Here is a 15966-nt window from a genome sequence, read left to right on the forward strand (position 1 = left end):
CTATCGGAGCGGTAGAGGGTATATATAGCAAGCCAAGAAACTAACCGTTTTTGAGTAGTGACTTGATGACCCACAAGTATATGAGATCAATCGTAGTCCTTCCGATAAGTAAGAGTGTCGAATCCAACAAGGAGCAGAAGGAGTCGATAAGTGGTTTTTAGCAAGGTATTTCCTGCAAGTGTTGTAAGATAGTTTTGATGGCAAGATAATTGATCCAAGTAACAAGGTGCAGCAAGGTGGCCCAATCCTTATTATTCCTAAGGATAAGCCAGAGGAACTTCTTATAGTGATTAAAGCGCTCTTGAGGGGACACGAGAATTCGTCGAGTTACTTTCACCACCATTCATTGACTTGCGTTCATTGCTTTGATAAGTTGCTATCTGGGTGGAGCGAAGCTAAGGTGTTATTCTTACTTGAACAAACAACCAAATTATGATTATCCCCTCCAAGCAAGCATTCACAAATACAAGAGAAGAATTAAGATAAACCTAACCATAATATTAAACATAAGGATCCAAAACGACCCCTTACGAAACAACTCATAAACTGGGGTTTAGGTTTTCATCACTCCCGCAACCCATCATCTACAAACTAATTCCACAATGTCTTCCCCTAGGCCCAAACATGGTGAAGTGTCTGTTGGGAAACGTTGCATGGAAAACAAAAAAATTCTACACACACGCAATGATCTATCCATGGAGATGCATAGCAACGAGGGGGAGAGTGTGTCTACGTACCCTTGTAGACCGTAAGCGGAAGCGTTTCACAACGCGGTTGATGTAGTCAAACTTCTTCGCGCTTCAACCGATCAAGTACCGAACGCACAACACCTCCGCGTTCTGCACACGTTCAGCTCGGTGACGTCCCTCGCCATCTTGATCTAGCAAGACGTCGACGTAGTAGATGAGTTCCGTCAACACGATGGCGTGGTGACGGTGATGGTGAAGTGATATCCGCAGGGCTTCGCCTAAGCACTACGAAAATATGACCGGGGGTGTAAACGGTGGAGGGGGGCGCCGCACACGGCTAACAATTGATCTGGTGTGTGCTAGGCGCCCCCCTCCCACATATATATAGGTGGGAGGGAGGGAGGAGCAGCCATAGGAGGCGCCCAAGTAGGAGGAATCCTACTTGGAGTCCCTCCCAAGCCGCGCCCCCCTGCCTTATATAGGTGCGGGAGAAAGGCAGGGGAGGGTGGCGCCCCCTTTCCTTTCTCCCATGAGAGGGAAAAGCAGGAGGGGCTAGCCCTCCCCCTTTCCTTCCCTTAGGGCCTGCTGTCTAAAGAAGGGGCGCACTAGGGGCTGGCCTGTTCCCCCTTTGGCCCATTACGCCCATATCTTTGCTGGGGGTGCCCGAAACTCCTTTCCGGTGACCCGATAAGTACCCGGTACCCTCCGAAACACTTCCGGTGTTCGAATACCATCGTCCATTATATCAATCTTTAGCTCTCGACCATTTCGAGACTCCTCGTCATGTCCGTGATCTCATCCGGGACTCCGAACAACATTCAGTCACCAAATCACATAACTCATATAATACTATCGTCATCGAACGTTAAGCGTGCAGACCCTACGGGTTCGAGAACTATGTAGACATGACCGAGAGACCTCTACGGTCAATAACCAATAGCGGAACCTGGATGCCCATATTGGCTCCTACATATTCTACGAAGATCTTTATCGGTCGAACCATTATGACAACATACTTAATTCCCTTTGTCCATCGGTATGAACTTGCCCGAGATTCGATCGTCGATATCTCTATACCTAGTTCAATCTCGTTACTGGCAAGTCTCTTTACTCGTTCTGTAATACATCAGCTCGTAACTAAATCCTTAGTTATTTGCTTGCAAGCTTATGATGTGTATTACCGAGAGGGCCCAGAGATACCTCTCCGATACTCGGAGTGACAAATCCTAATGTCGATCTATGCCTACTCAACAAACACCTTCGGAGATACCTGTAGAGAATCTTTATGATCACCCAGTTACGTTGTGACATTTGATAGCACACAAGGTATTCCTCCGGTATTCGGGAGTTGCATAATCTCATAGTCGAAGGATTATGTATTTGACATGAAGAAAGCAATAGCAATAAAACTGAACGATCATTATGCTAAGCTAACGGATGGCTCTTGTCCATCACATCATTCTCCTAATGATGTAATCCCGTTATCAAATGACAACTCATGTCCATGGTTAGGAAACCTTAACCATCTTTGATCAACGAGCTAGTCTAGTAGAGGCTTACTAGGGACACGGTATTTGTTTATGTGTTCACACATGTATTTAAGTTTCCGATCAATACAATTCTAGCATGAATAAGAAACCTTTATCATGAATAAGGAAATATTAAATAAAAACTTTATTATTGCCTCTAGGGCATATTTCCTTCAGTCTCCCACTTGCACTAGAGTCAATAATCTAGTTCACATTGCCATGTGATTTAACACCAATAGTTCACATCGCCATGTGATTAACACCCATAGTTCACATCGCCATGTGACCAACACCCAAAGGGTTTACTAGAGTCAATAATATAGTTCACATTACCATGTGATTAACACCCAAAGAGTACTAAGGTGTGATCATGTTTTGCTTGTGAGAGAAGTTTAGTCAACGAGTCTGTCACATTCAGATCCGTATGCATATTTGCAAATTTCTATGTCTACAATGCTCTGCATGGTGCTACTCTAGCTAATCGCTCCCACTTTCAATACATATCCAGATTGAGACTCATAGTCATCTAGATTAGTGTTAAAGCTTGCATCATCGTAACCCTTTACGACGAACCCTTTATCACCTTCATAACCGAGAAACATTTCCTTAGTCCTCTATGGATAATTTTGACCGCTGTCCAGTGATCTACTCCTGGATCACTATTGTACCCCCTTGCCAAACTCATAGCAAGGCACACAATAGGTCTGGTACACAGCATGGCATATTTTATAGAACCTATGGCCGAGGCATAGGGAATGACTTTCATTATCTTTCTATCTTCTGCCGTGGTCGGGCTTTGAGTCTTACTCAACTTCACACCTTACAATACAGGCTAGAACTCCTTCTTTGACTGGTCCATTTTGAACTCCTTCAAAATCTTGTCAAGGTATGTACTCATTGAAATTCTTATCAAGCGTCTTGATCTATCTCTATAGATCTTGATGCCCAATACATAAGTAGCTTTACCGAGGTCTTTTATTGAAAAATTCTTATTCAAGTATCCTTTTATGCTATCCAGAAATTCTATATCATTTCCAATCAACAATATGTCATCCACATATAATATTAGAAATGCTACAGAGCTCCCACTCAGTTTCTTGTAAATACAGGCTTCACCGAAAGTCTATATAAAACCACATGCTTTGATCACCTCATCAAAGCGTATATTCCAACTCCGAGATGCTTGCACCAGTCCATAGATGGATCACTGGAGCTTGCACACTTTGTTAGCACCTTTAGGATCGACAAACCTTCTGGTTGCATCATATACAACTCTTCTTCCAAAAATCCATTCAGGAATGCAGTTTTGACATCCATTTGCCAAATTTCATAATCATAAAATGCGGCAATTGCTAACATGATTCGGACGGACTTAAGCATCGCTATGGGTGAGAAAGTCTCATCATATACAACTCTTCTTTAAGATACCCGTTAAGGAATGCAGTTTTGACGTCCATTTGCCAGATTTCATAATCATAAAATGTGGCAATTGCTAACATGATTTAGACGGACTTAAGCATCGCTACGGGTGAGAAAATCTCATCATAGCAATTCCTTGAACTTGTCAGAAACCTTTTGCGACAAGTCGAGCTTTGTAAACAGTAACATTACCATCAGCGTCGGTCTTATTCTTGAAGATCCATTTATTCTTTACGGCTTGCCGATCATCGTACCATAGTCCACACTTTGTTCTCATACATGGATCGTATCTCAGATTTCATGGCCTCAAGCCATTTGTTGGAATCTGAGCTCATCATAGCTTCTTCATAATTCGTAGGTTCACCACGGTCTAGTAACATGACTTCCAGGACAGGATTACCGTACCAATCTGGTGCGGATCATGCTTTGGTTGACCTACAAAGTTCAGTAGTTGCTTGATCTGAAGTTTCATGATCATCATCATTAGCTTTCTCTCTAGTTGGTGTAGGCATCACGGGAACGGTTTTCTGTGATGTGCTACTTTCCAATTCGAGAGAAGGTACAATTACCTCATCAAGTTCTACTTTCCTCCCACTCACCTCTTTCAAGAGAAACTCCTTCTCTAGAAAGAACCCAAACTTAGCAACAAAGATTTTGCCTTCGGATATGTGGTAGAAGGTGTACCCAATAGTTTCTTTAGGGTATCCTATGAAGACGCACTTCTCCACTTTGGGTTCGAGCTTATCAGGCTGAAGCCTTTTGACATAAGCGTCGCATCCCCAAACTTTTAAGAAACGACAACTTAGGTTTCTTGTGAAACCATAGATAATACGGTGTCGTTTCAACGGATTTAGATGGCGCCCTATTTAACGTGAATGCAGTTGTCTCTAATGCATTCATACGTCTCCATCGTATCTACTTTTCCAAACACTTTTGCCCTTGTTTTGGACTCTAACTTGCATGATTTGAATGGAACTAACCTGGACTGACGTTGTTTTCAGCAGAATTGCCATGGTGTTATTTTTGTGCAGAAATAAAAGTTCTCAGAATGACCTGAAAGTTCACGGAAAATATTTTTGGAATATATAAAAAATACTGGCGAAAGAATCAAGGCCAAGGGGCCCACACCCTGTCCACGAGGGTGGGGGCGTGATAACCCACAAGTATAGGGGATCAATTGTAGCCTCTTTCGATAAGTAAGAGTGTCGAACCCAACGAGGAGCTAAAGGTAGAACAAATATTCCCTCAAGTTCTATCGACCACCGGTACAACTCTACGCACGCTTAACGTTCGCTTTACCTAGAACAAGTATGAAACTAGAAGTACTTTGTAGGTGTTGTTGGATAGGTTTGCAAAATAATAAAGAGCGCGTCCATAAAAAGTAGGGGCTGTTTAGATGAAGACACAACTAAGTTAGTTTTAGTAGAGAGATTTTTGTCACGAGAAAGTTATTTGCCCCTAGGCAATCGATAACTAGACCGGTAATCATTATTGCAATTTTATTTGAGGGAGAGGCATAAGCTAACATACTTTCTCTTCTTGGATCATATGCACTTATGATTGGAACTCTAGCAAGCATCCGCAGCTACTAAAGATCATTAATGTAAAACCCAACCATAGCATTAAAGCATCAAGTCCCCTTTATCCCATACGCAACTACCCCCTTACCCGGGTTTATGCTTCTGTCACTCAAGCAACCCACTATAAGCGAATCATGAACGTATTGCAACACCCTACAACGGGAATCCCTCACGCTTGCGCGACACGGAGAGAACCATAGGACAACACCAATAATAAAACATGCAAGTCAAACCAATCACGATCATCAATTAACCCATAGGACAAAACGGATCTACTCAAACATCATAGGATAGCCATACATCATTGGGAAATAATATATAGCGTTGAGCACCATGTTTAAGTAGAGATTACAGCGGGTAAAAGAGGGGTTACACCGCTTCATAGAGGGGGGAAGAGTTTGTGATGACGGCGGTGAAGTTGTTGGTGTAGATTGCGGTGACGATGATGGCCCCGGCGGCACTCCGGTGCCATCGGAAGCGAGGGGAGAGAGCCCCCCTCCTTCTTCTTCTTCCTTGACCTTCTCCCTAGATGGGAGAAGGGTTTCCCCTCTGGTCCATGGTCTCCATGGCATGGGACGGGCGAGAGCCCCTCCGAGATTGGATCTGTCTCCCCGTCTCTCTCTGTTTCTTCCCTTTCACCGTTTCTTAAATTCCCGGAGATCCGTAACTCCGATTGGGCTGAATTTTGGACACGATCTCTATCCGGATATTAGCTTTCTTGTGGCGAAAGAAGGGCACCAACCGCCTTACGGGGTGGCCACGAGGACCCAGGGCGCGCCTGACCCCCTGGGGCGCGCCCCCTGCCTCGTGGCCCCCTCGGGCATCGTCTCGCGTTGATTCCACTTCCCAAAATTCACATATATTCCAAAAAAATCTCCGTCAGTTTTTATCCTGTTTGGACTCCGTTTGATATGGATTTTCTGCGAAACCAAAAACATGCAACAAACAGGAACTGGCACTGGGCACTGGATCAATATGTTAGTCCCAAAAAAATAGTATAAAAAGTTGCCAAAAGTATATGAAAGTTGTATAATATTGGCATGGAACAATCAAAAATTATAGATACGGCGGAGACGTATCAGCATCCCCAAGCTTAATTCCTGCTCGTCCTCGAGAGGTAAATGATAAAAAAGATAAATTTTGATGTGGAATGCTACGTAGCATAATCTTGATCATGTATCTAATCATGGCATGAATATTAAGACACGAGTGATTCAAAGCAATAGTCTATTATTTGACATTAAGACAATAATACTTCAAGCATACTAATAAAGCAATCGTGTCTTTTCAAAATAACATGGCCAAAGAAAGTTATCCCTACAAAATCATATGTTTTGTCTATGCTCCATCTTCAGCACACAAAATATTCAAATCATGCACAACCCCGATGACAAGCCAAGCAATTGTTTCATACTTTTGATGTTCTCAAACCTTTTCAACTTTCACGCAATACATGAGCGTGAGCCATGGACATAGCACTATAGGTGGAATAGAATATGATGGTGGAGGTTGTGTGGAGAATACAAAAAGGAGAAAGTCTCACATCGACGCGGCTAATCAGCGGGCTATGGAGATGCCCATCAATTGATGTCAATGTTAGGAGTAGGGATTGCCATGCAACGGATGCACTAAGAGCTATAAGTGTATGAAAGCTCAAACTGGAAACTAAGTGGGTGTGCATCCAACTTGCTTGCTCATGAAGACCTCGGGCATTTGAGGAAGCCCATTATCGGAATATACAAGCCAAGTTCTATAATGAAAATTCCCACTAGTATATGAAAGTGATAACTCAAGAGACTCTCTACATGAAGAACATGGTGCTACTTTGAAGCACAAGTGTGGTAAAAGGATAGTAACATTGCCCCCTTTTTTCTCTCCTTTTTTCCTTCTTTTTGGCGGGCTTCTTTGGCCCCCTTTTTATTTATGCTTCTTTGGCCTCTCTTTTTTGGGGGGGGGGGGCAATGCTCTAATTATGATGATCATCACACTTTTATTTACTTACAACTCAATATTACAACTCGATACTAGAACAAAGATATGACTCTATATGAATGCCTCCGGCGGTGTACCGGGATGTGCAATGATCTAGCGTAGCAATGACATCAAAAAAGGACAAGCCATGAAAACATCATGCTAGCTATCTTGCGATCATGCAAAGCAATATGACAATAAATGCTCAAGTCATGTATATGATGATGATGGAAGTTGCATGGCAATATATCTCGGAATGGCTATGGAAATGCCATGATAGGTAGGTATGGTGGCTGTTTTGAGGAAGATATAAGGAGGCTTATGTGTGACAGAGCGTATCATATCACGGGGTTTGGATGCACCGGCGAAGTTTGCACCAACTCTCGAGGTGAGAAAGGACAATGCAGGGTACCGAAGAGGCTAGCAATGATGGAAGGGTGAGAGTGCGTATAATCCATGGACTCAACATTAGTCATAAAGAACTCACATACTTATTGCAAAAATCTATTAGTCATTGAAACAAAGTACTACACGCATGCTCCTAGGGGGATAGATTGGTAGGAAAAGACCATCGCTCGTCCCCGACCGCCACTCATAAGGAAGACAATCAATAAATACCTCATGCTCCAACTTCATTACATAACGGTTCACCATACGTGCATGCTACGGGAATCACAAACTTCAACACAAGTATTTCTACAATCCACAACTACCCACTAGCATGACTCTAATATCACCATCTTTATATCGCAAAACTATTGCAAGGAATCAAACATATCATATTCAGTGATCTACAAGTTTTATGTAGGATTTTATGACTAACCATGTGAATGACCAGTTCCTGTCATCTCTCTAAATAGATATAAGTGAAGCAAGAGAGTTTAATTCTTTCTACAAAAGATATGCCCACACTCTAAAAAATATAAGTGAAGCAAAAGAGCATTCTACAAATGGCGGTTTTCTATGTGAAGAGAAACAGGCAATCCAAACTTCAAATGATATAAGTGAAGCACATGAAGCATTCTATAAAGCCATACTCAAAAGATATAAGTGAAGTGCAATGAGCATTCTATAAATCAACCAAGGACTATCTCATACCAGCATGGTGCATAAAATAAAAGTGAAAACTAAATGCAAAAGACGCTCCAAGATTTGCACATATCGCATGAACGAAACGAATCCGAAAACATACCGATACTTGTTGAAGAAAGATGGGATGCCTTCCGGGGCATCCCCAATCTTAGACGCTTGAGTCTCCTTGAATATTTACTTGGGGTGCCTTGGGTATCCCCAAGCTTGAGCTCTTGCCTCTCCTCCTTATCCTCATATCGATACCTCATCGATCTTCGAACACTTCATCCACACAAAACTCAACAGAAAGCTCGGTAAGATCCGTTAGTATAATACAACAAATCACTACTCTAAGTACTGTTGCAAACCAATTCATATTTTTTTTTTGCATTGTATATACTGTAATATAACTTTTACATGGCTTAATCCACTGATAGAAATTGATAGTTTCATCAAAACAAGCAAACTATGCATCAAAAACAAAATCTGTCTTAAACAGGACAGTCTGTAGTAATCTGAACATTCACCATATCTATGGTACTTCAAAAATTCTGCAAAAATTAGGAAAAATACATATTTTGTATAGAAAGACAGTGCAAAAAGTTTCAGTACCATTTGACGTTCCAGTAAAAAATGTAAAATCGCGCACTACAGCCAAAGTTTCTGTTCTGCACCGCACAAACCAACAAGCAATGTAAACATCCTAAAGGCAAATCTTGGCACATTATTATAATAATACAATGGAATTGTACAAGGGGATAATTATTTTTGTTTAAAAGTTTCTGTAATCAAGATTCACAAAGTTTCCGTGAGCATGAACAAAGTTCAAGGCTAGCTCCCACTTTAACAATGCTCGTCTTTCTCACTTTCGCTTTTCTTTTTGAAAAAGTTTTAGGTTCTCCTCTTTATTTTTTGTTTTTAAACTTTATAAAAGCACTCAACAGAAATAAATGACTCTCTAAAACTTCCAGGTTGTCTCCCTGGCAGCGCTTTCTTTAAATCCATGAAGCTAGGCATATAGTGCTCAAATAATGGATCCACCCGGATCCCAAGGTATATCAAAGCCAATTTTAATTAACGATGATTTAGAATTTAGTAGTGAGCACAAAGCAACATATATCAAGTATTGATGAAGTCTAACTCTCTTCCTATGCATCGGCATGTCATAAAAGAACAATTCATGCACACATAGTAAAGGCCAATGCATAGTATAAACAGTTTCTTGCAATTTTTTCGTGTTGGAAACATAGAGAGGCGGAGATGTAGTTCCTCTCTCATAATAATTGCAAGTAGGAGCAGAAAGCACATGCATATTATATCTATCAAAATCATCATGTGTAGTAGTGAAACACAACCCATCAATATAAACCTTAATAAGTGCAAACTTCTCCGATATAGTGTAGTTTGGAGAATTCAAAAAGATAATAGGACTAGCATGTGTGGGTGCAATAGCAACAATTTCATGTTTAACATAAGGAACAATAGCAAGTTCATCTCCATGAGCATAATTCATATTGGCATCTTGGCCACAAGCATAGCAAGCATCATCAAAAAGGGATATTTCAAAAGAATCAACGGGATCATAACAATCATCATAGCATTCATCCTTCAGTAAGCACGAAGAGAAATTAAACAATGTATGAGTTGAAGAGTTACTCTCATTAGAAGGTGGGCATGGGTAGCTAATCCGCTCTTCCTCCTTTTGTTCTTCGCTCTCCTCATCATCTTTTTCATCCAATGAGCTCACAGTTTCATCAATTTCTTCTTCCATAGATTCCTGCAAAATATTAGTCTCTTCTTGGACAGCGGAGACTCTCTCAATAAAATCATCAATATTGGAATTGAATTCATAATTCTCATAGCAATATTTAAGTATAGCAAAATTTTCAGGTCTATAAACAACATCATCAAGATTTTCACACTCTTTAAACAAAGATTCAATTTCATAAGCACCCATAAAAGCAACGAATTCTTCTATTTGTTCCACATCATAGTAATCATATATACCATTAGCATAAGAAGCCAAGGTTTTATCATCATTAAATTTGCATGAAAAGGGAAGGTGTGGAGCCTTCATCCTAGAGCAACAAGTATAATCATATCTCAAGCATAGTTCCCGAGCATACCAATGCAACATATGAATTTGATCCCATAATAGTTTCCCTTTTTGAGTCAAGGATAATCCCTAAAGTATTCACGTTGATCCAACGTGTCTCCCATTACATAATTGAATGGGGTTTTCTCAGGATTATCATAGTAGTACATAATATTTTTCACATAACCAGCATCGAGGGTTTTAGGAGGTTCCCCATCTCCATGAGTAGCAAGTACACCTAATTTTTTTGGTATTTCGTGTTCCATATCCATAACTAAAGATAGAGAACAACTTAGAACAGCAAATAAAAATTACTTAGTGATAAAGCAAACAAGCACACACGAGAATATTCACCCCACGCTATAACTCCCCGGCAACGGCGCCAGAAAAAGGTCTTGATAACCCACAAGTATAGGGGATCAATTGTAGACTCTTTTGATAAGTAAGAGTGTTGAACCCAACGAGGAGCTAAAGGTAGAACAAATATTCCCTCAAGTTCTATCGACCACCGATACAACTCTACGCACGCTTAACGTTCGCTTTACCTAGAACAAGTATGAAACTAGAAGTACTTTGTAGGTGTTGTTGGATAGGTTTGCAAGATAATAAAGAGCGCGTGAATAAAAAGTAGGGGCTGTTTAGATGAAGACACAACTAAGTTAGTTTTAGTAGAGAGCTTTTTGTCACGAGAAAGTTATTTGTCCCTAGGCAATCGATAACTAGACCGGTAATCATTATTGCAATTTTATTTGAGGGAGAGGCATAAGCTAACATACTTTCTCTTCTTGGATCATATGCACTTATGATTGGAACTCTAGCAAGCATCCGCAACTACTAAAGATCATTAAGGTAAAACCCAACCATAGCATTAAAGCATCAAGTCCCCTTTATCCCATACGCAACAACCCCCTAACTCGGGTTTATGCTTCTGTCACTCAAGCAACCCACTATAAGCGAATCATGAACGTATTGCAACACCCTACAGCGGGAATCCCTCACGCTTGTGCGACACGGAGAGCGCCATAGGACAGCACCAATAATAAAACATGCAACTCAAACCAATCACGATCATCAATTAACCCATATGACAAAACGGATCTACTCAAACGTCATAGGATAGCCATACATCATTAGGAAATAATATATAGCGTTGAGCACCATGTTTAAGTAGAGATTACAGCGGGTAAAAGAGGGCTTACACCGCTGCATAGAGGGGGGAAGAGTTGGTCATGATGGCGGTGAAGTTGTTGGTGTAGATTGCGGTGACGATGATGGCCCCGGCGGCACTCCGGTGCCACCGGAAGCGAGGGGGAGAGAGCCCCCCTCCTCCTTCTTCTTCCTTGACCTTCTCCCTAGATGGGAGAAGGGGTTCCCCTTTGGTACATGGTCTCCATGGCGTGGGAGGGGCGAGAGCCCCTCCGAGATTGGATCTGTCTCTCTGTCTATCTATGTTTCTGCCCTTTCACCGTTTCTTAAATTCCCGGAGATCCGTAACTCCGATTGGGCTGAATTTTGGACACGATATCTATCCGGATATTAGCTTTCTTGTGGCGAAAGAAGGGCACCAACCGCCTTACGGGGTGGCCACGAGGACCCAGGGCGCGCCCCCTGCCTCGTGGCCCCCTCGGGCATCGTCTCACGTTGATTCCACTTCCCAAAATTCACATATATTCCAAAAAAAAATCTCTGTCAGTTTTTATCCCGTTTGGACTCCGTTTGATATGGATTTTCTGCGAAACCAAAAACATGCAACAAACAGGAACTAGCACTGGGCACTGGATCAATATGTTAGTCCCAAAAAATAGTATAAAAAGTTGCCAAAAGTATATGAAAGTTGTATAATATTGGCATGGAACAATGAAAAATTATAGATACGACGGAGACGTATCAGCATCCCCAAGCTTAATTCCTGCTCGTCCTCGAGTAGGTAAATGATAAAAAAAGATAATTTTTGAGGTGGAATGCTACGTAGCATAATCTTGATCATGTATCTAATCATGGCATGAATATTAAGACACGAGCGATTCAGAGCAATAGTCTATTATTTGACATTAAGACAATAATACTTCAAGCATACTAATAAAGCAATCATGTCTTTTCAAATAACATGGCCAAAGAAAGTTATCCTACAAAATCATATGTTTTGGCTATGCTCCATCTTCACCACACAAAATATTCAAATCATGCACAACCCCAATGACAAGCCAATCAATTGTTTCATACTTTTGATGTTCTCAAACCTTTTCAACTTTCACGCAATACATGAGCGTGAGCCATGGACATAGCACTATAGGTGGAATAGAATATGATGGTGGAGGTTGTGTGGAGAAGACAAAAAGGAGAAAGTCTCACATCGACATGGCTAATCAACGGGCTATGGAGATGCCCATCAATTGATGTCAATGTGAGGAGTAGGGATTGCCATGCAATGGATGCACTAAGAGCTATAAGTGTATGAAAGCTCAAACCGGAAACTAAGTGGGTGTGCATCCAACTTGCTTGCTCATGAAGACCTCGGGCATTTGAGGAAGCCCATCATCGGAATATACAATCCAAGTTCTATAATGAAAATTCCCACTAGTATATGAAAGTGATAACTCAAGAGACTCTCTATATGAAGAACATGGTGCTACTTTGAAGCACAAGTGTGGTAAAAGGATAGTATCATTGCCCCCTTTTTTCTCTCCTTTTTTCTTTTTTTGGCGGGCTTCTTTGGCCCCCTTTTTTATTTAGGCTTCTTTGGCCTCTCTTTTTTTGGGGGGGGGGCAATGCTCTAATAATGATGATCATCACACTTTTATTTACTTACAACTTAATATTACAACTCGATACTAGAACAAAGATATGACTCTATATGAATGCCTCTGGCAGTGTACCGGGATGTGCAATGATCTAGCGTAGCAATGACATAAAAAAACGGACAAGCCATGAAAACATCATGCTAGCTATCTTACGATCATGCAAAGCAATATGACAATAAATTCTCAAGTCATGTATATGACGATGATGGAAGTTGCATGGCAATATATCTCGGAATGGCTATGGAAATGCCATGATAGGTAGGTATGGTGGCTGTTTTGAGGAAGATATAAGGAGGCTTATGTGTGACAGAGCGTATCATATCACGGGGTTTGGATGCACCGGCGAAGTTTGCACCAATTCTCGAGGTGAGAGAGGACAATGCAGGGTACCGAAGAGGCTAGCAATGATGGAAAGGTGAGAGTGCGTATAATCCATGGACTCAACATTAGTCATAAAGAACTCACATACTTATTGCAAAAATCTATTAGTCATTGAAGCAAAGTACTACACGCATGCTCCTAGGGGGATAGATTGGTAGGAAAAGACCATCGCTCGTCCCCTCTGTTCCATGGTCTCCATGGCGTGGGAGGGGCGAGAGCCCCTCCGAGATTGGATCTGTCTCTCTGTCTCTCTTTGTGTCTGCCCTTTCACCGTTTCTTAAATTCCCGGAGATCCGTAACTCCGATTGGGCTGAATTTTGGACACGATCTCTATCCGGGTATTAGCTTTGTTGTAGCGAAAGAAGGGCACCAACCGCCTTACAGGGTGGCCACGAGGGCCCAGGGTGCATCCCCTGCCTCGTGCCCCCCTCGGGCATCGTCTCGCGTTGATTCCACTTCCCAAAATTCACATATATTCCAAAAAAAATCCCCGTCAGTTTTTATTCCGTCTGGACTCCGTTTGATATGGATTTTCTGCGAAACCAAAAACATGCAACAAGCAGGAACTGGCACTGAGCACTGGATCAATATGTTAGTCCCAAAAAATAGTATAAAAAGTTGCCAAAAGTATATGAAAGTTGTATAATATTGGCAAGGAACAATCAAAAGTTATAGATACGACAGAGACGTATCAGGGCGTGCCTACCCCCTGGGCGCGCCCCCTGCCTCATGGGCCTCCTGGAGATCCACCGACCTCAACTCCAACTCTATATATTCACGTTCGGGGAGAAAAAAAATCAGAGAGAAGGATTCATCGCGTTTTACGATACGGAGCCGCCACCAAGCCCTAATCTCTCTCGGAGGGCTGATCTGGAGTCCGTTCCGGGCTCCGGAGAGGGGAATCCGTCGCCGTCGTCATCATCAACCTTCCTCCATCACCAATTTCATGATGCTCACCGCCGTGCGTGAGTAATTCCATCGTAGGCTGGCTGGACGGTGATGGGTTGGATGAGATTTACCAGTAATCGAGTTAGTTTTGTTAGGGTTTGATCCCTAGTATCCACTATGTTCTGAGATTGATGTTGCTATGACTTTGCTATGCTTAATGCTTGTCACTAGGGCCTGAGTGCCATGATTTTAGATCTAAACCTATTATGTTTTCATGAATATATGTGAGTTCTTGATCCTATCTTGCAAGTCTATAGTCACCTATTATGTGTTATGATCCGTTAACCCCGAAGTGACAATAATCGGGATACTTACCGGTGATGACCGTAGTTTGAGGAGTTCATGTATTCACTAAGTGTTAATGCTTTGGTCCGGTACTCTATTAAAAGGAGGCCTTAATATCCCTTAGTTTCCAATAGGACCCCGCTGCCACGGGAGGGTAGGACAAAAGATGTCATGCAAGTTCTTTTCCATAAGCACGTATGACTATATTCGGAATGCATGCCTACGTTACATTGATGTTCTGTGTCACCCTAGGTTATAACTTTTGCATGAGGAATCGCATCCGACATAATTCTCCATCACCAATCCAATGCCTACGAGCTTTTCACATATTGATCTTTGCTTAGTTACTTTACCGTTGCCACTGTTACGCTTGCTACAAAACTACTACTGTTACTTTTGCTACTGTTACCGTTACTTCCATACTACTTTGCTACTAAATACTTTGCTGCAGATATTAAGTTATCCAGGTGTGGTTGAATTGACAACTCAACTGCTAATACTTGAGAATATTCTTTGGATCCCCTTGTGTCGAATCAATAAATTTGGGTTGAATACTCTACCCTCGAAAACTGTTATGATCCCCTATACTTGTGGGTTATTATGCATAACCCCAAAATGATAGTGGTAAATCGGTAAGAGACATCATAGATTGCACCATATCTAATAAAGTACAGTTATGACGTTGAGGCACGCCATTACTCTATGGTGTTCCAGGTGGCGTGAGTTGTGAAACTATTCCACATTGTTTTAAATGAAGGGCAAACTCGTAACTCAAATATTTGCCTCCACGATTAGATCGTAGAAACTTTATTTTCTTGTTACGCTGATTCTCCACTTCACTCTGAAATTCTTTGAACTTTTCAAATGTTTCAGATTTGTGTTTCATTAAGTAGATATACCCATACCTACTCAAATCATCCGTGAAGGTCAGAAATAATGGTACCCGCCGCGTGCTTCAACACTCATCGGACCGCATACATCGATATGTATTATATCCAATAAGTCATCAGCTCGCTCCATTGTTCCGGAGAACAGAGTTTTAGCCATCTTGCCCATGAGGCATGGTTCGCTTGCTACAAAACTACTACTGTTACTTTTGCTACTGTTACCGTTACTTCCATACTTCTTTGCTGCAGATATTAAGTTATCCAGGTGTGATTGAATTGACAACTCAACTGCTAATACTTGAGAATATTC

Source organism: Triticum aestivum, chromosome 2D (assembly GCF_018294505.1).
Source record: "Triticum aestivum cultivar Chinese Spring chromosome 2D, IWGSC CS RefSeq v2.1, whole genome shotgun sequence".
In the NCBI taxonomy this organism is placed as follows: domain Eukaryota; kingdom Viridiplantae; phylum Streptophyta; class Magnoliopsida; order Poales; family Poaceae; genus Triticum; species Triticum aestivum.